General features: G+C 44.8%; 1 protein-coding gene across 13 annotated transcripts in view; it reads right to left on the reverse strand.

Annotated features, from left to right (window-relative positions):
- Positions 1–21,368, reverse strand: part of RBFOX3 (RNA binding fox-1 homolog 3) — a 458,629-nt gene that overhangs the window by 187,956 nt on the left and 249,305 nt on the right. The window lies entirely within an intron of this gene.

Raw genomic sequence — 21,368 nt, forward strand, 5'->3', positions numbered from 1 at the left:
AAAAGCCTGACCATCTTCTTTCATTAATCAGACTAAGTGGAATTTTAGAGACAATGTGGAGAGAAGAGGCAATCAGAATAGAGAAATGGTAAGTTCTCTGTGCTATGGGAAACTGCAGACATGGTGTCTACAGTTTCCCATAGGACCCTTTTGTATCACTCCTGCAGTTCAAAGTTGCCAACTGCCTTGATAGCTCAACAAGGAAGGCTGGTTTAAAACAGGTTAAAGGGCCCTCTCCTTGTTTACTAACAGCCCGGGAAAAAATACTTAGCCAGACAGCGAAGAGAATACAGTATATACTTAAACTGCCATGGACCACTTCTATTATCCTACGCCCACCAATGTTTCACAATTAGTCCTTGCAATGTTCATGTCTGTGATAAATCTTTTGCTGCTCTTTTATTATAGAGAGGAAATATGAGCTGAGAGCATTTGCTTCCAAGCTGATTTAAACCAGCAGACAGGACTGGGGCTTGAACAAATAATCCTAAACCACTTGGAAGAGCTAAAGAAAAAGGTGGTTGGTAAAAAGTTGAAGATCTGTGATGCAGAGGAAGTGCTATGCAGTGATTCACTCTTCATCGTGCCAAAATGAGTCTGTACACATCATGGCTATGAAAGCATCTGAGATATGCTGGAGTTCCCCCAATTGCCAGGTGTGCTCTGGGGTGGAGGTGGTGGTGGAATGTCATGAACAATGAAGTTTTAGTAGTGATACTAGGAATAAAAGCAGTGGGATGCTGAAAACCAAATGAGACACATCTCTTCATTGCAGGCAAGGCGGTAAGAGCAGCCACTATACAGTTAACAGCAGGAACGTGGGGCATTAGCAACAGTGATGCCATGGTCAAGGGACAGTGTCTCCCTTCAGCAGCATTGCTACAGTGAAGATGATCCACCACAACCTCACTGCCACATGTAAAAGGTTAGCCACTACTTTTTCCAAATTAAATGCCTGCCACTTATTTGCTGTGTGAGAAATCCATGTCTGTCTGAGAAAGACAGCAGCATCCCAGCACAAACAGCCACTCATTATTAAGTAATTGAATGCAAAACTTGGCCATGCAATTTGTTGCAGAACTAGCTGAAAGTTAACCTTCAGGCAGAGAGTCACCAGAACAGTCAAAAGAGAATGGTGGACCACAAAGTATGGGCTAAGGCATCCCACAGGACTCTCCTGGACACCAGACTGGGACACATAACTGACAGACAATTCAAAAATGAAGATCTCATCCTGCTGGTAGGTTTTCTCAGCTGAGAAGAGAGTGGAAAAGATTCTTATGGGCAGTTGTCCCCCTTCAAAGCAGAAACCAGACACTTGTGCTGTTAGAGACAGTGAGGGTCTGCTTTCAGCCTCCTAAGACTGTATCCTGCATGCCCCAGTGCCTGTTCTCTTCTCATCCTTATCTGTGACACCTCAGGTATGTAAGGATCAAGCTTCTGAACACAAACAGAAGACTAACTTTATACTTTAGGTCAGCGGTGGCCAAATTGTGGCTCTGCAGATGTCCATGGACTACAATTACCATGAGTCCCTGCCAGCATGTGCAATATGCAGGTGGTTTGCAAGAGGTGGAGGTGCAAGATGTGGGTGCTGTGGGCCAAGACTACCCACTTTCACCTTCATGACACCACAACATCTTTTGCATTGAGATGGATAAGGTACTGACAAAACACAAAGATCTAGTGTCTCTAACCCCCTTTCCATCTCTCTAGTAAGAAGAAAAGCCTCTCTCTAGGAAATTCTCTCCTGTTCCACATAAAGCTAAATTACATGCAAAGGAAGCCACTTCCTTCTCTAGGCTCATTGTGCTGTGATCATGGAGGGCTCCCACTGTATCACTTTTTATCCTGTGTAATATTCATCATGCTGGTTTATTTATGGGCCCCCTTATTCAGGAAGGTATTTTTCAGGCCTGGTGAATAAAACATAAGGCTCTGCAGTTTGTCAGAATGCATGCAGCTCCTCTGAAGTTGGCCTGACAAACAGTCTTTGGTTTTCTCTGACGACTGCACTTCGAGTGGAATACATTCGTATTTGGATGCGTGGCACTCAGGGGAGGCACAAAAACTTCCCCCAGTGGAATAAAGAAGACACTTTACAGCTTTCTGGCAAATGGTGATAAACCAAAGCATAAAGTTAGGATTCTACACTAAAGACAAAAACATGTATTCTTGGTACAAAGAGCCTAGAAGGACAGGGGAACCAAAACCACAGAACTGTTAGTTGCCCACACCCAGCATTTATCAAATGGGCTGTGTCGTGAACTTCAACCTAGCTGCCTTCTCCAAGGTACAAGTAAAACTTCTGCAGGGCTCTGGGCTTGAGGGACAGGTCCTACTGTGGGTCCACAGAATGGACACACGCAAAGAATCTGAATAGGAATGCCACCTTCTAAACAATCAAAAGTTTATCCCAGTTCCTCACCTTTTACCTAGCTATACTTGGAAGTGCAGTTACAATGAATCAAATGTGTTTGTAGAGGTTAAAAAATGGATACAAGCCATGGGTCAAATTCACTGTAAACCAAAAAGGCACCTAAAATGTAGAAAGCAAACTGTACACTGAAAAATGCAACTCATATTAGTAAGATGATGCTTTTCATCATTTCTGTTGAACAACACAAGACAATTCCATTGCCCTCTTCTATGCAGGTGCAATCAGATCCCCCTCTGAATCATCAAGAAAAGCACTGGGAACTTGGCAGGAATTCTTTGAACCTCAGTAACTCTTCAAACCTGCCTACTGATTATCATCGTCTACATTTTTTCTTCTATGTGGGCTAATATTCTTAATGTGGGCATGGTGAATTCTGCCAGTGGGTTAGTTTACGAATCAATAGTTGGCTATTATCCCCTACTTGGACCCATTCTGCACTGGTAGCATTGTGCTGGGCTGCCACCAGGGCATCAGGGCATATTGTCCTGACTCTTCCTGGGTCCAGATGGGGGAGCATTTTCGTCACTACACCAGGTTTGGCCCGGATATGTGCCTCCAGGCAAGGCAGCTGGGGCGCTGAGGTTCTGCCACATTGCAAGACAGTGGGGGACTATTTTTTTAAGAATGTGGTACTGCATAACAACTCCTGAAACAAAAAAATGGTCCAGACAGCTCCGCTGCACATTGCAGCAAGCTGCCTCGGGCATTTTTCGTCCCTTCTGGGACGCTGGGGCAAGGGTGAGGAGGAGCCAGTTGAGGAAGACAGCCTAACTTTCCTTCCCAATGGGCCAGGCCTGACATAGGTCCCATTGGCAAACAAGGGCCTGAGTCTGGCCAGCCTGGGACATCATGTGGAACTTGGAATTCTTCTGCCACCAGATAAGCAGCAGGCCAGGGCAAATTCCCATCGTAGAAAAGGTCTTGCTAATGTTAGCCAAATGTAATTTGGGTGGATTTCAACCTGAGGAATTAGACCTAATCAAGTTAGTGATCTTTTAGGTTTTTATTTACTTACTTTATTAGGGATTTAGCTGGGTCTCTTGACACTCAACTCCTCCAAAACGGAGGTCCTGTGGCTGGGAAGAAGGGAGCAGGAACAGGAAGCGCAACTCCCCTGCCTGGATAGAGTGCGATTGACATCTGCACCCTTGGCTAGGAATTTGGGGGTGATCTGTGATGTCTATCCATGGAGGCTTAGGTCTCAAAGGTAGCTCAGATGGCATTTTTCATCTACGCCAGGCGTGGCCATGGTGATCCATGCAACAGTCACTTCCAGACTAAACTTCTGTAACTCGGTCTATGCAGGTGTACCCTTGTCCTTGATATGGAAATTACAGTTGGTACAGAATGTGGCTGCACAGATCCTCACTAAGTCATCTTGAAGGGTCTATGTTCAGCTGCTTCTGAAACAACTGCACTGGTTGCCAATCTGCTTCCGGATCAAATTCAAGGTACTTTTTTGACCTTTAAGGCTATATGCGACTTGGGTCCTACCTACCTGTGGGACCGCTTGCCTCCTCATGCTCCCCACAGGGCGCTTCTCTCTGCTGGTATGAATTTGCTGACGGTCCTGGAGCCCTGGGAAGCACACCTGGCCTTGACCAGGGCCAGGGCCAGGGCTCTTTTGGTCCTGGCCCCTATCTGGTGGAATGAGCTCCCTGAAGAGCTGCGGGCCCTAATGGACCTCTTGGGGTTCCGGAGGGCCTGCAAGATGGAGCTCTTCTGCCAGGCATTTGGTTGAGGCTGGGTTGAATTCCTGGGGCTATACGAATGGGTCTTGCCCTCTCTCATGGTTGTGGATTGGGTATTAGACCAGCCCTGAGCCACTAGGCAACATGCCCCGATTTACCCATCACCAAACATTAATGTTCCATACTCTCACCCATGACTTGAAATGTTGGGGTTTTCATAATATATAGATTATATTGTACCACCATCTTGTAGTTAATATTTAATTGTTAATGCTTTTATGGGATTGTTATGATATGGAGTTGTTTTATGGTATTCTTGCATTGCTTATGATATGTTGTGGACCGCCATGAGCCAGCTGTGCTGGGAGCGGCAGTATAAAAGTATGATAGATAGATAGATAGATAGATAGATAGATAGATAGATAGATAGATAGATAGATAGATAGATAGATAGATAGATAGATAGATAGATAGATAGATAGATAAATAAATAAATAAATAAATAAATAAATAAATAAATAAATACCACTCTTATCCCAAACTCAGAAGGATTACTGGTTATGATAATGTGAGAAGAGAAAGAGAAGGGAATTTGTTGTACTGAAACAGTCTTCAAAGTCAAAACAGTTCCACAGAACTGAAATACATAAACCAGCAGCCCCTTCCACCACAATAAACAAACAAACTGAAGAATACAATTACATGACAGGTGATTTTAGCCTGAAAAAAAAGCTCTTTAAAACAAAGAGTAGGAAGGCTGCAACTGGCGCTATTGTTAACAGATTACAAAGTGACTGACTTTATTGACTAGACTAGAAGGCATATTTTCAAGAAAAGAAATCCAGCAATCTGCTCTAAAGAAACCAGACATTTTCCCAGTGTTACTGAAGAAATAGAACCTTTACTCAGCTAACGGTTATCTAATACAACACAGAGTATTCTGTGAGGTGGTTTATGTTTGTCCCAAAGGCAAACCATCGCTAGATTCCCTTTAAGCCTCCAAACTGGAGATGAATAAAACAGAATTGAAAGTTATATTGCCAAACTGTACACTGTACTTTTAAACTGAGGCATTTGATCTTTTAAAACTGCGTTCTTAATACAGGCCAGCTTTTCTTCTGCATGTAATGAGGATCTAACACACCACTGTTCACAAACCTAGTTGGAAGTATCTACTCAAGCCCTTAATAAACTATCTCATGTATGGATCCAGCCATACACTCACTCATCCCTCCCCCCCCACCTCCGCTACCTGGCTTGCTCAGACTCCATTTTAGCCAGTTGAGGAATTCCTGGCTTCAACCCAAATCTCCTCTTATAAAAATCAAACTGTTTGAGAAAAAGGGAAAAAAGAAAGAAGCCAAGAGATTTCCCTGTGCCATCATCTGCTAATTTATAGGGCTACTTGTGTCAGCAATTTAGAAAGAAACAAAATGATGTCAGGGGATTGAAAAGAAATACCCACAGCAGAAGCATAAAAAAATGCGGGCACTGATTTTAATAAAGACAACCTTCTTGAAATTCATTTTAGAGGTTTATAAACAGCAGTTTATATATATATATATATATATATATATCCCAAAGCAGATATTTCTACCTGCAGCTCAAGAACGTAAGGAAAAAACAGCCTAGCTAGGGTGGCCCAAATGTGGTGTATATGCCTAACATACATATATCTTGAGCAATTATCAGCAGTGTTCTTCAAACTCTCTCTCAACTCCTCCCAAACGCTCAGTTAATTGGCCAGTATCTACTACCTCCTGCTCCAGATAAGGAAGTGAGATGGTGCCGACAAACCAAACTGGAAAATGTCTGAAACCTTTTCAACCATGCATCTGCTCACATCGTTCAGCAGAAGTGCACTGAGCAGTGGCTTTGGCTCAGTGATAAAGCTCATGCTTTGTATTGATAAAATCCCGGGTTCAGTCATCATCACTGGCTATGAGAATCTCAGGTGGCAGAGCTAGAAATACCTTTGCTTGAAATCCCAGAGAGCCACTGTCAAAGATGATACCGTGGTAGAGGGACCAATGGTCTGACGCCATTTAACATTCCCATTTCTAGTTATCCCCCTGAGCTCCTCAGAATGGGTGACAATATTTAAAAGAAAAAGACCAAAAATAAAATACCCAGATAAGTCCTATAACGTTTTCTGCCTAAAAAGAGAAGCACATAAGCCTCCAAATAAAAGGTTACCTCACTTCATTTCTGTAACAGATGGCATGCTTGATTCAGTAGGAAGGAGAAAATAGGCTAAGTCTCAACCATGTTAATTTACTTCACTTATACCTCACCCTTAGCCTCAAAGGGAATGCAAAACTGATTACAACATTACCCCCTTCTCTTTCATCTGCACAACCCTGTGAGGTAGGCCAGACTGAGAGTATGTGACTAGTGCAAAGTCATCAAGCAAGCTTTCATGTCGGAATAGGAATTCAGATCTGGGTCACCCAGCTTCTAATATGACACACTAATCACTATACACACTGGCCAAAGTCCAAAAAGATGGTGCTAAATGCTTAGGGAGCCTAATGTTCTTGCATCTATTACAGTACAAACCTATGCAAAGTTAATTTTGTCTATTGAAATAAAGCATATGAATGCTAAGAGAATTACAGGAATACTTGTGAAATAACTGAGATGGCTGCAGGGTCAAGGTGCACGTGATTCTGTGGGGGAAGAAATAAGGTCCCAACAATCCATGATGAGATGGAAGGGCTGCTGGGTGCTCACTTTATGACCAAGGGGGATAAGGGCCAGGTGGGTCCAATAAACATTGCAGAGCAGAGATAATAATGCACTTATTTTAGGAGCTATCTATACTAGATGAACAGGCACATGCTGATTTTCTTGATGGGAAGGACCCCATACTCCCTTTCTGCTATGGTACCTAAGATTAACTAAAAAACATAACTCTGGTTATGCCATTTGTTCAGCAGGCTATACAGGAAGAACTTTGCAGAAGTTCCGTAAAACCATCATCATATTCTATAAAATATATCAAATTCTATTATATATATTCTACAGCTGAAGAACTGCAAAATCTTCAGGATGCTACCCCCCCCTCCCCTTTGACTCTTGTTTTCACAAAGCATCTTGTATAAACTCAATTGCTATTTACTTATTGGATATGATCAACAAATTAAATGTCCATGACTTGCCTCAAGTCAAACAATATTTTAAAAACATACTTCAGTATCTTTATATATGCTTTTAAATCCACTGGCAACCACCAAGATAGGGTGGATCATAATTTCAAAAAATATACTTAAAAGCTGTGCCCTGATCCAAGCATACAGGATAAATTACAGTGTAGGTTACAGCATAAAGGAATTGGGAACTCTCCATGCACAACTGTAATATAAAATTATTATTACTGTTATTATTCATAATAGCCTTTGCTTTCAGAGTTCAGATCTACATTCCCACTTGGCTACCAGCATCAAGATTTTTATAAGCCCTTTGTTGGGGTTCTTATGAGAACAATTCAGACCCAAATAGCTCCCTAGGCTTAGAAAGAAGTCCTGGGGTTCACCAAGCCCTCTCAAGCACACGAGGTACCTTTCCATTCCTTCTCTTCGTTGTGCTCTTTTATTTATCTCTCAGGATGGGGATGGAAACTGGGGCTTTATAGTATTTTATTTCAAGCAAGCTCCTTCTCTCTCAGACTCAGTCCACAGATCTCTGTGCTTCTTTTTATTTGTTCATTAAGGCTTCAATAAAAGTGTGATAAAAATGTCTTTTTCTGTTGTTAATTGCACTTCCCAGTTTAATATGCAAGTGGTTCTCCTCCCCCCCTCCTAGGAGACACCCCGTGCCTCTCTGTAAATAATACAGCCAGCCTCTCTGGAGTGTGCACTGCCTACAGGGCCAGCTAAATGCAGACTAGGGCATTGTCAATCCTGTTTAATTCAGATCGATTTGAACTCGGGTCTTCCTCTCCCCCCCCCCACTGAAATAGAAAAGTGTTCTGCATGTGGTTAGGGTAGTTCAGAAGGGGGGGAGCCATGCACAGCCTCTTTCTTTCTTTTCTTGAAGGGGGGGGGAGAGGATTGAAGAAGGCAGAGGAGGGAGAAAAAAATCCAAGACCGACAGAAGTTGAGAGAAATTAGGGGCTTCTCCTTTAAGGTAACCTTGTCACATGAGCAGCTTTGGCCAATCAGGGGTTCTCTACCAAGGAGCAGAGCCCAGATTCAAAACAGCCTGCTTTCTCAATCCGAATCTTAAAATATTGAGGTTTAAAAGTACTCTAAGATATCGCACTACAGATCAATCCTGCTTGTTGCAAAAGGAAAATTTTAATTGCCCCAAATCAAAACAGAAATCGCATTCTGTGTAAATGGCAGGGACTGAATTGACCTGGAATTGGAATAAAAGCTCCGTGCAGTTTACACCCAGGATACAGTGCAGCAGCTTCTTACTGATTAGCTGCCGTCCCATCCTTGTAAGCACAGTTTTCTCCTTTAAAAAACAAAACAAAACTGCTTTACCATCACAAAATAATCATACACACCCCTTACAACTCTTTAAGGCTCAAGGATGCCCAAACTGTGGCTCTTCAGTTGTTTATGGACTACAATTACCATGAACCTCTGCCATCACCATGCTTGCAGGGACCCGTGGTAATTGTAGTTCATGGACATTTGGAGAACCACATTTTGGCTATCCATGCATTAGGTCATCAGCAACAAAAGTAACTCTCCATCTACTCATTTCCTCAAGAGCTCTTCTTGTTCATAGCTGGCAACTATCTCCTAAGTTTTTGTATGTTCAAGGATTCATATCAAGAGGCTTATCCATGATTAAGTAAATGGTCAGCTGGTGGGTAGGCTTAGACTTAGTTCTAGTATCACTATTTGCTGCATGTTTTACCCCCCATTCCGAAGAGTAGGGAAGAGCGAAACATACATCCCCAGTACTGTAGCCTCAATCCACTAGTCTTTGCTTGGGGTTGTGTGTCCCTTGTCTCCTACCATCTCACTGAGCCTGGCCCTGCATAAGTGAAATAAACATGGTCAGTAAGAAGGGTGTGAAGTGTAAGTCCATTGTTCCTGATAATGAGCCTTCATACCTATGCTCACATCCCAGTCCTATTACCCAAGATCCCTCAGCACTTGGGACACCTCAGAGCTGATGTTTTCTTACATACATAGCAACGTGGAACCAATACAATATTCAAAATAAGACAGACCTCTACAGAAATCTTTATGCACCCTGTAAACCAAATATGCAGAGACGGGCAAACTCATGATGGACAACAACTGTGGGCAGAGGAGGAATATGAGAGACATCACAGAATAAATTGGAGACAGAAAAACATTCTAAGAACCAGACTCCTCAAATAGAACTCTCATAACTGCTTTCCATTTCCGTATTTTAGCAAAGTATTCTGGATGCAGGTGTAGAAAGGGATCTTCCATCCAGATTTGGGGATCATCATTTTTTCCTTCCTCTTGTGCAGTGCAAAAGGCTATATTTAATTGAGCCTTGTACAACTGGGCAAACAAAGCCCCCCATGGCGATGACTGCATAAGTGCAGAATGGGTGTTCCAGGTACCTTTTCTTAAGGGATCAAGGTTGACCTTCCCAAACAGGCTTCATATATTATATACACAAAAGCATCAAGCAAGATAGTTTCCTGGAATATATGTTTCTGTCCTGAAATAGTATTAAAACCAGAAAAATGTCCTAAGAGATTCCTTTTTAGTAGAAGCCATGACCACATGAACCAAATGGTCCTTAAATAACAAGAGTTGATTTTTATATCCTGCTTTTCACTACCCAAAGGGGTCTTAAAGTGGCTTACAATCAACTTCCCTTCCTCTACCCTGTGAGGTAGGTGGGACTGAGTGAGCTCTAATAGTATCATTCTTAAGAGCAGAGTTCACCCCCCTTAACCACTACACGACACTGGCTCTCATCTGTGATGCTCTTGGAAGTTTTTGAGGCTTTCTATAGTGTAGTTATACGAAGATCATAGTGTAGTTAAACGAAGATCATGGCATCCGGCCCTCTCAATTCCTGGCAAATAGATGGGGAAGAAATGGAGATAGTGACAGATTTTATTTTCCTGGGCTCCAAGATCACTGCAGATGGGGACTGCAGCAAAGAAATTAAAAGACGCTTGCTCCTGGGGAGGAAAGCTACGGCAAATCTAGACAGCATCCTAAAAAGCAGAGACATCACCCTGCCAACAAAAGTGCGTTTAGTCAAGGCTATGGTCTTCCCAGTTGCAATGTATGGCTGCGAAAGTTGGACCATAAAGAAGGCTGAGCATCAAAGAATTGAGGCTTTTGAACTCTGGTGCTGGAGAAGACTCTTGCGAGTCCCTTGGACTGCAAGGTGAACAAACCAGTCAGTCCTAGAGGAGATCAGCCCTGACTGCTCTTTAGAAGGCCAGATCCTGAAGATGAAACTCAAATAATTTGGCCACCTCATGAGAAGGAAGAACTCCCTGGAGAAGAGCCTAATGCTGGGAGCGATCGCGGGCAAAAGAAGAAGGGGACGACAGAGAATGAGGTGGATGGATGGAGACACTGAAGCAGTAGGTGCAAACTTAAATGGACTCTGGGGAATGGTAGAGGACAGGAAGGCCTGGAGGATCATTGTCCATGGGGTCGCGATGGGTCGGACACGACTTCGCACATAACAACAACAACATAGTGTAGTTTGACCCTCCCCCCAACACACACACACAACCTCCATTAATGTTAGGCAGAGAATTATAACATTATCATAAGACATAAAATTGTGAACATGCATCCTATGATGTGCCAGCCCTCTGATTAGCCCTCAGGGGAGAGGGTCCCCAAGGGCCACTCAGAACAGCTGGTGTGCTATCAGGAAACACCAGGGGTCTCCGCCCCACTAAGGGCCAGTCAGAGGCTCTTCCCCACTCCTTCTCCTCCCATTTTGCTGTAGCACAGAGATGCAGAAGGAGGTAAGCCACACACTATGCCAGCGGGCCTCCTTGGTGGTGGCTGTGAAGGTGGCTGCCTTTTCCAGGGAGCCCACGGCAGTGTCCACCACCTCCTTGCCACCCACAGAGGCTGCGAAGACCTCCCCGCCTCTGTGTCCTCCAGCAGCCTCCCCGCCTCTGTGTCCTCCACCAAGGCCCCACTGCTCTCCACTGCCTCTGGCTAGGACTGTCGGGGATGGGGGGACCTGCTTTTAAAGCAGGCTTCTCTACTAGTCTTTAAACATAATAAAGTTCAAGTTGCATGAAGACAACTCATGCCCTCCCTGATTGGCCCTTCATGGGGGTGTGCTGCTAATAGCGAGAGAGCACTCTTCCAATGAGGGTCAGTCATGGGGCTTAGCTGTTCTCCTCTTCCACTTCCTGTTGCTTACTGGCTGAAAGAGGTGTCGGCCTCTCTGAAAGGCCCTGCTGCTGGTAAGTTGTCCCATCCACAGCCTCTTCCCACTCTCTATCTCCCCCAGGCAAGGGAGGGAAAACACCTGTTTCCTTAGCTTCATGTATTAGTCTCAGGTTTCCACTCTCTGCTGGAAGCACAGACAAGATGACAGGAAGGCAGAGATAATCAGTATTTCAAAAACAGAATGCCAAAGGACAGAAAAATGTAATGAATGTCTTGACTCAGTCCAGTGCATCAAGGGTTCATTCAGGCAATCCAAGAGCATCAGCAGAAGAAGCAGGTCACAGGTATCTGTAAAGTTGTGGTCACAACCCAGGCCTCCCAGCCCCAAGTTAATATAGGCTGTCATCAGTCTCTCAGTCCTTACTCTGTGATAACTCACAGGCTTCTCCAGTCAGCAACTGTCTGGCTAATGTGGTGTGGTGCCTTTTAGACTGGAGCTCTCTTCCAGCACATAGCTGGTAATACTTGTCAGGTAGGCTGACAAGGCAGAGAGCTGCAGCAGGAGGCTGTGCAGAGGAATTAAGCTCCTGAAACAACTTTGGAATCTAAGGCCTGGTTTGTCTGCAACTCCATTTCCTTCTGGTGGTCAGAATTGTCTGCCTGAGCATTCTTTGCTTTCTCCCACCCTCCCTCTCTTTGGAGGGGCTTGGGGGATCAATGGCCTTCCCTGCCCAGCCTGGACCTTGGAAGATGTGGGGGGGGGGGCGGGGAGAGAAGGCAGCAGACTTCCCCCCACAGCCTTCCCTGCCTGGCCTGCCCCATGGGAGATGGGGGATTGGGAAGCAAGCAGCCAACCCTCCATGGCTTCCCTGAGCAGCCTGCCCTTTGGAAGATGTGGGCAGTAGATGGGAAAGATGCAGTTTCCCCACAGGCTTCCCCATCCACCCTGGACTTTGGGAGATGTTGGAGATGGGTGGGAAGGAGGAAGACCATCCCCATAGCCTTCCCCACACAGTGTGACCTTTGGGAGATATGGGGGAATAAGGCAGCTCCCCCATGGTATTCCCTGCCCGGCCCAGCCTTTGGGAGATGTGGGAAGGTGGTAACCCACCTCTTCACAGCCTGCTCTTTGGAAGATGTGGGATTGGATGAGAAGGTGGTGACAGTGGGGATCTGTGTAGGCCCTGTTGCATGGGGGAGGGTAGGAGGGCCAGAGGCCCTCCAAAGCAGCTGAAGTGGCCCTTCAGTGGTCCTCCAAAGCAGGAGAACTTATGCCTTCCTTCCCTCCTCCTACTTTCTCTGTGTCTTTCTCTTTCAGGCTTCCTTCCTCCCTCCCTTTCTTTGTCTGTCCCCTCCCCCCTCACTTTTTCTTTTCCTTCCTTCCTTCCTTCCTTCCTTCCTTCCTTCCTTCCTTCCTTCCTTCCTTCCTTCCTTCCTTCCTTCCTTCCTTCCTTCCTTCTGTCCGTCCGTCTCTATCTTCCTCTCCTTCCCTCCCTCCTTCCTTCCCTTTCTTTCTGTCTCTCTCCCTCTTTTTCCTCCCTCCCTTCCATCCTCCTCTTTCTTTTTCTTCCTTCCTTCTTTGTTTCTTTCCTTCTCCCTTGGATATCAGCTGCTATTCTTGAATGTCTCCAGGCTCCCACCTGGAGGTAGGCAACCCAGCTGGCTGCATATGGAGGAGGAGTCAGGAATCAAACCCAGCTCTTGAGATTAGAGTCTGCTGCTCTTTAACCTCTTCACCACTCTGGATCTCAAGATCGAGCAGGAAGTGGGTGGGAGGAGGGCCAGAACCCAGGAAAGTCATAGTACAGGTGTATGTGATGGCACCCATTGTATTCCTGGGTGCAACGGGCTTTGCCTCTAGTATATATACAATTTGCTTGACATGCTGGACTTCACTTCTTTAAAAAAAGAGGCAGTTGGCTTGGAGCCCTGAAGGGGAGGTGGGACTTTGGGGGAGGATTGCCACAAGAGTTCTAACGTCTATCTCTTCTGGCAGGGGCTGGGCTAACAGTTTCTTGGATGCTGAATTTTTTCACACCACGGGCAGCTGGTTCATAGAGAAGATACTATCTGCTATATTAGCTAGGGGACTGGACGGGAAAGAGGGGTGAGGGAAGGCTTGATGGGGTTAGCCCTCATGAGGAATGGTGCTAACAGGTTGATGGGGTTAGAACAAAACAGGAAAACCCTTAGAGAAATTAAAAGAAAGCCAGGTGAAACATATGCCAAGCTAAGTTGTTGTTTAGATGGTGCCTTGAATATATGGGTTGAGGGGAAGAAAGAAACATTTCTAAGAACTGAAGGAACAGGCAAGTTCCCTTCCAGTTTGGATGGTTCCTGAGGGATAAAAAAAACAAACAAACAGTGCATTCAGTGGCCACTTTATTAGATGAGATTGAGAAAGACTTGGGGGAGGGGGGATCTCTTTTCCTACCTCCCATCAAGAAATATATTTTGCTCACCTCAGAGAAAACTGAGCCATCACACACCAACTTTGTGAGGCAGAATACTCCCATATAAAATAGACAGGAAGGGATACTATGTTATCACCATTAGCAAGCGGGACATGTAAAGGCTTATTGCCCATAATTAGAGAAGGGACAAACCCAAACATAAACGCAAACTGTCAAAATAGTAAAAAGGGCAGAAACACCCATTGAAACCCCAGTGACAAATCCTGAGCCACAGGAAGCACAAACAGACAGACCAGCAAGGTTCCTGCAAGTCTGGAGAGTACAGGGGAATCTAAATCAGGAATATTTAGAGTCTGTAACTGTAAATGGGAAACTAGCAACTGGCTGGAGAGACACAGGGGCAAACCCTGGCCTAGTAAATGCAGAGCAGTATTTGCCAGGAAGGTCCTACAAAATCAAAGGAATAAGTGGCCCAAAATTTCAAGTGGAATTAGCTTGAGAGTTCATATACAAAGGCTTTACAGGGAAGTGGACAGTAAGGGTTGGAGGAAATGGGTGTCCCAATTTTCTTAGGCAATGACGGCTTTGCAGACACAAACAGTAGACCTCAGGCTTCAGAAGGGCAGATATCATCAGCCAAGAAACAAACCGTGCTAGCCAAACCCAGTGAAAGCAAAGCAGGTTGCTACCAAAAGGGTCGGCATCAGAATGTCTAGCTGTGCCGAGGCCAGAAGATTTGTCGGTGGAGCCATGGCATAAGGCATGGCCTTCTCCGCAGCTTCAGAAAGCAAAGGGGAGCATTTAAAAGGGCTCAACTCACTCTCCACAGCTTGGGAACGGATTGGAGCAGGCTTTCTCCACCAAGAGTTCATGAAACCTGGAAAGGTTTCCTTAATGGTTGGGTTAATTAATTGTTTATATGTTTTTTAAATTTGTTAACCATTTATTTGGTGATATGACCATATATAGTCATGTCGATCTGCCCCCTTCTCATGGCTAATGATGGGCCTGGAGGGGTGGTAAGGGGGAGCAGGTGGGCATGTAAACAGTTATGTTTCCCAACCATGAATGCACCTCTTCTGGGTTTCCTCAAAGCCTAAAGAATGTTTCAGGGCTTTCACAACAGTAAAAAAGTTGAGAAAGGCTGGTCTGGAGGGAGGCATTTAAAGGGCCTGCCAATCAGCTCATCTGAAGGATCTCAGTGCTCTTGGGGGAATATAAGGGAAAAGGCAGTCCAAGATGGTTTAGGGCTTTAAAGGTTAGGACCAGCATCTTGAATCTGACTTAGTCTCCATTCTGGAGCCAATGCAGCTAAGCGAGCAATGGTGTTTTATGTGCTCCATACAGAGCTCCTGTGAGGACTCATGCTGCCGCATTTTGGACCAGCTGGAGTTTCTGGAGCGGTCTCAATGACAGCGCTGCATAGAGCGAGTTGCAGAAATCTAGTGTGGACGTGAATGTCTCATGGATCACACTAGCTAGATCCGGCTCCGAGAGGTACGGGGCAAGCTGCCTTGCCTGGCCAAGATAGAAAAATGCCAGGTTGGCTGCCTTCATTACTTAGGCCTCTATTGTTAATGAAGGGTCCAAGATCACACCCAAGCTTTTGACAGTCGGTACTGGTGTTAACTGAAGTCAAATGGGCCTTAGGAAGTCTGAGCAACAATAAAGCTAGTGGTAGTGACAGCATTCCAGTTGAACTATTCAAAATCTTAAAGGACGATGCAGTAAAAGTGCTACACTCAATATGCCAGCAAATTTGGAAAACTCAACAATGGCCACAGGATTGGAAAAGGTCAGTTTACATTCCAATCCCAAAGAAGGGCAATGCCAAAGAATGTTCAAACTACCGCACCATCGCACTAATTTCTCATGCTAGCAAAGTTATGCTCAAAATCCTACAAGCTAGGCTCCAGCAATATGTGGACCGAGAACTTCCAGAAGTACAGGCAGGATTTCGAAGAGGCAGAGGAACTAGAGATCAAATTGCCAACATACGCTGGATCATGGAGAAAGCTAGGGAGTACCAGAAGAACGTCTACTTCTGCTTCATTGACTATGCTAAAGCCTTTGATTGTGTGGAGCACAACAAATTGTGGCAAGTTCTTAAAGAGATGGGAATACCAGAGCATCTTATTTGTCTCTTGAGAAATTTATATGCAGGTCAAGAAGCAACAGTGAGAACTGAACATGGAATCACTGACTGGTTCAAAATTGAGAAAGGAGTTCGGCAAGGCTGTATACTGTCGCCTTGCCTATTTAACTTGTATGCAGAGCACATCATGAGAAATGCGGGATTAGAGGAGTCACAAATTGGGATCAAGATTGCAGGGAGAAATATCAACAACCTCAGATATGCAGATGATACCACTCTAATGGCAGAAAGTGAAGAGGAACTAAAGAGCCTGTTGATGCGGGTGAAGGAGGAGAGTGCCAAAGTTGGCTTGAAACTCAACATCAAGAAAACAAAGATCATGGCATCCGGCCCTCTCAATTCCTGGCAAATAGAAGGGGAAGAAATGGAGATAGTGACAGATTTTATTTTCCTGGGCTCCAAGATGACTGCAGATGGGGACTGCAGCAAAGAAATTAAAAGACGCTTGCTCCTGGGGAGGAAAGCTATGGCAAATCTAGACAGCATCCTAAAAAGCAGAGACATCACCCTGCCAACAAAAGTGCGTTTAGTCAAGGCTATGGTCTTCCCAGTTGCAATGTATGGCTGCGAAAGTTGGACCATAAGGAAGGCCGAGCGTCAAAGAATTGAGGCTTTTGAACTCTGGTGCTGGAGAAGACTCTTGCGAGTCCCTTGGACTGCAAGGCGAACAAACCAGTCAGTCCTAGAGGAGATCAGCCCTGACTGCTCTTTAGAAGGCCAGATCCTGAAGATGAAACTCAAATATTTTGGCCACCTCATGAGAAGGAAGGACTCCCTGGAGAAGAGCCTAATGCTGGGAGAGATCGAGGGCAAAAGAAGAAGGGGACGACAGAGAATGAGGTGGATGGATGGAGTCACTGAAGCAGTAGGTGCAAACTTAAATGGACTCCGGGGAATGGTAGAGGACAGGAAGGCCTGGAGGATCATTGTCCATGGGGTCGCGATGGGTCGGACACGACTTCGCACATAACAACAATAACAACTGGTGTTAACTGTACCCTGTCAAATTCTGGGAGCTGTATCACCCGCCCCTCTACGTACTGGCCCAGCCAGGGAATCTCTGTCTTGGCTGGATTCAATTTATTTCATTTTATGTACATAATGCTTATGTGTCCACATTTTTTCCTATCAACAGTTTGTATTTTTTGCACAATGGGCTTTATTGCTAGTCTGAAATAAATTATGAATAAGTCAGTTCCTTCTACATCCAAGACAGCATCCTGCCTTCTGAGCAAAGGCATGCTCAGAGGCAAAGTTATTTGCCTTAAATTTCACTCCTTCAAGGAAAGAAAGGTGTGCTTAAGAGCGTCAGTGCTACAACTGGCTGAGCAGTAAGCATTTGTCCAGAAGACAGAGTTTGTGTGTGTGTGCGTGTGTGTGTGAGAGAGAGACAGACAGATTGCTCACCAAGGGGGAGTGCTGATAAAAACCCTTATTGTGAGGACACTTCTTTGCCTTTTATAGAGACCCTTGAACTAGACAAAATTGGGGACCAGCAGAGGCACTGGCAATTAGAATGCAATGAAGATTGCTTTGGACTTCTAGCTGTGGCCATTTATATTCAATCCTTCCCACATACATTTATTTCAAATGCCATTACCCCACTTATCTTGGTTCTCAGTTAAACTGTTATTTTGTTCACTATACCTGACTTAATGCAAATTAAGAAAAAGAGAAAATGTGGTGAGCCAGTGAAACATGCAGTATTCTGCTTTTGTATTCTCTGTCAAGCACCTCGAAAGACTCCAAGTTTTAGGTGGCTAATAGCACAGCTCCTCAACAATGAAAATCAGGAGTTTGCATGGACATCATAGCAGCTGAGATCAGGGTTCAAAAAAAGCTCATGTCAATTTGGGAAGTATTGAGGTATTTGCTTGGACATGGACAGTCAAAGGGTTGTGTGACAATCCCACTGTGTATTGACACAGGATAAAATTAAGGAGCAGATGGCCAGGTATGCTGTTAAGTAAGGTGAGCAACATGCCAGGTAGAATAACATTAACCTGCAATCACAGCTATCACACAGTGCTACTGAAATAGCTCCCTCTTGGACACTGTACCAGGAGATTGCTTCTGGTGTAACATCACATCACCAGTTATTATAGCAACGTTAGCCATCCAGCATACTTAGGAGACGGTTAGAACCAAAACAAACCTGCAATGTTCAGTCAGAACCACAGCAGATTTAACCAGCACCAGCCACACTATGAATGGACAAAAAACCCCGGAATCTATTGCTCCGTTAATTAAGCCTACTTGTGGGTTACAGATATAATGCACTGAAACAGGAGGAAGAGGGCATAGAGCACATGGCAAACCTCTGATTTGAAAAAGCTGGCTACCGTGCTATATTATTACATTGTTCTGCTGCTGCACTGCAATCTATCAAAGTCAGCATCCCCAGAGCAAGAGAAATCAAAACATCATGAATAAAGTGCAACTTTAAAGCTTCTCTCTTCTGATGGATCCCAAGCCAAGCCTCGAAATGTGCAGCCTTTTTATTGATGCTCTCCTCTAATAAAGTCAGAGCTGGCCTAGCTTCCATGCGTACAGCACATTTGCTCAATTAGAGAGGAACAAATAAGGCAACAAGCCAACATGGTGTAGATAAACACTGTGGAGAGCGACTGAGGATTGCTGTACCCAAACAAGAGGTGCTGCAGCTCCTACATTTATAGCAGTGCTGGTCCCTGGGTTTCGTGGGCCATGGGCCATGTATCAGTGGGACACTGGATTGCCCTTTCATTCATCTGCCTCCTCCACCTCTCAGAGTGAGCACCTCTAACCTGAAAACTGCAAGCCAAGAAAGGAAGGGTGAGAAGGCACATAGTACATTCATCTCCCAATCACCAGAATTAGATATTTTTCTCCTTTGCTATGGACTTCTGCAGACTTAAGATCAAGGACACATGATCCACCTCTACTCAGTAACCATGATGGCACCATACCAAGATGAAAATATTCTAAGTTCTGCAGCAGAGCAAAATATAGAGAAATTGAAGAAATTTTCCTTAACTGAATATCTTATCACAAACATGGTTTGCTTAGTCACCCCTTGGAAGTACAGAAATACTGCCTCTGACTTCCAGAAGATCTACATTTGCAGTTTTCTAGGTTCAAAGACTGCTCTCTATAATCACCAAGGCTAAAACCTTGCATTAAAAAAATACAAATCATCATTACTGCAGATTCTTTGCTGCAGATTTACAGATTATGTACATCCAGGAAGCCTACTATGAGCCATAGCTTCCATATTCACGGACACACCTAATGTCAGACATGTGCTATGCACACAAGGCAGTATACACATAGTTGCCCTATAGCATGTATATATTTGTTGCTCAAATGTAGTCCCTGGCATCATGAGACTAAAAACAGACACAGCTAATAGCACAAACTCATACAGCCTATGCAAGGCAAGGTAGAAAAGCCTTGCTGGCCCTCAAAGCATATATTAAAGTTTCCCAAAATGAAATGCAACCCAATGGGAAATGTCTGTGGAACATAAATAGAAAACAGTCTCACTTGTACACCTGCATGATTATGGATGGCCACTTAGTGGTTGGGGAAGAGAAAATATCTAAGGTTAAGTCCCTGTTTCCCTTTTTGGGTAAGCAGCACTGACCCAGATACTAAATGCCAAACTGCAGACACTACAAGAAGTTCTGTGAATGGAGCTCTCAAGGCTTGTCCCTTGAACAGCCAGACACCACTGGGAGCCAAGCTGGATCAGGACTGCAGCATGGGTGTTACAACTCCACCCATATAATTTCCTGAATGATCTGTCCCTGGCAGCTGTGACCTTCCCCACTGAGCAATGGCAGCTGGATCAGAATGGAGACATTTCTCCAATGGAACAAATAACATCTCCCAGGGCTATGTCAAGTTAGGAAAAAGGGGGTAGAGATGAAGACTTAAACTCATCTCCCCTTGCTCTAAGGTGGAAGAAACAGCTCGTTTTTATACCCCACTTTTCTCTACTCAAAGGAGTCTCAAAGCATCTTCTCTGAGAGAACCCTGGCATTACTGCTCTGTGAGAACAGCACACCAGGGCTGTGATGAGTCCAAGGTCATCCAGCTGGCTGCATGTGAAGGAGTGGGGAATCAAACCCAGCTTGCGAGGTTAGAGGCCACCACTCTTAACCACTACATCACAATGGCTCTCTGGACTGATCCAAATGAGGTGTCCATGTGCCTGATCTTTTATGGAAAAACACACACTGGTAGCTCTGTTTATGAAATTACCAGTATTCAATGTAGTGGAACTCTTGGTGGGTGAAGGGTCAGTGGAAGGCACATCTTCTTCCCATCATCAGTCAATGTCCTTCTAAGAACAAAGGAGGGGGCATATTCCATGTTAAAAACCCTCAGTTTTAAACACCACAGACAGTTCAACAGGATTCTGTAAGCAGACAGAGCTGGTTTTCTGTTTTATAGATGACTTCATGACTGGAACTGCAATTTCAATTTGGACTGCATTCCTGACCTTGGAAGTGTCAGAACCTCCACTGTCAGTTCCTCTAGGATGAGGGTTGTGCATCAACTGACCTGGTCCTATTCTGCACACAATAGATAATGCACTTTCAATGCACTTTAGAAGTAGATTTTCCTGTTCTGCACAGTAGACTTTCCTGTCCTATGTATATTGTGCCTATTTCATTGCTAGAGGTCCTAGGTTGTAAATTGTACTTATGTTATGATGATAAGGGGCACTTTCTGTAAGATCATAGAGTGTGCAAAACCAACAGTATGACCGTTTATGCACTGGAGGTTTCATGCTGGGCTGCAGGCTGGAGTTTTAGTCGTGGCAGGTTGCCTCACCTCTTCCTGCACCCACGTGGGGGAGCATTTGGCCTGGTGTGCCTCATCTACCCCCGATTTGTGCTCCTGCACGGGAGCTGGGGCAGTGAAGTTCCCAGTGCATAAACGGTCTATGGGAGGGATGAACTGAACCCTATGATTGTCTTGGATCTTTGTATGTAGTCAGCTTTGGCAGCACAGAGTTCTGGTGTTGCTGTTAGCATCTCTCTCCAAATAAACCCCTGAAAGTTCTTACTCTAAGATTCAGAGTTATCTTCTTGGGAGAACTGCCATGGAACATGACACCTACCGCTTCAACATAGCAAGACCATATTTAGAAAGCTGTTCCTCCTCCTGGTTCTCATTCACCTGCCCTCTTCAGTCTTCGGTCTTGAAAGAATAGAAGTCCTGCAGGAAGGGGGCGAGGCAGAATTCGCTGTTGCAGTGCCAAGGCAGAGACCACATTAGAGTGTGGTCTTAGAGTAGCTAACGATGTAGATTTTGGAAGCCCTGCCTTTTATAGGACTACTCACATGGGATAGGGTCTTA

Source organism: Paroedura picta, chromosome 3 (genome assembly GCF_049243985.1).
Source record: "Paroedura picta isolate Pp20150507F chromosome 3, Ppicta_v3.0, whole genome shotgun sequence".
NCBI lineage: Eukaryota > Metazoa > Chordata > Lepidosauria > Squamata > Gekkonidae > Paroedura > Paroedura picta.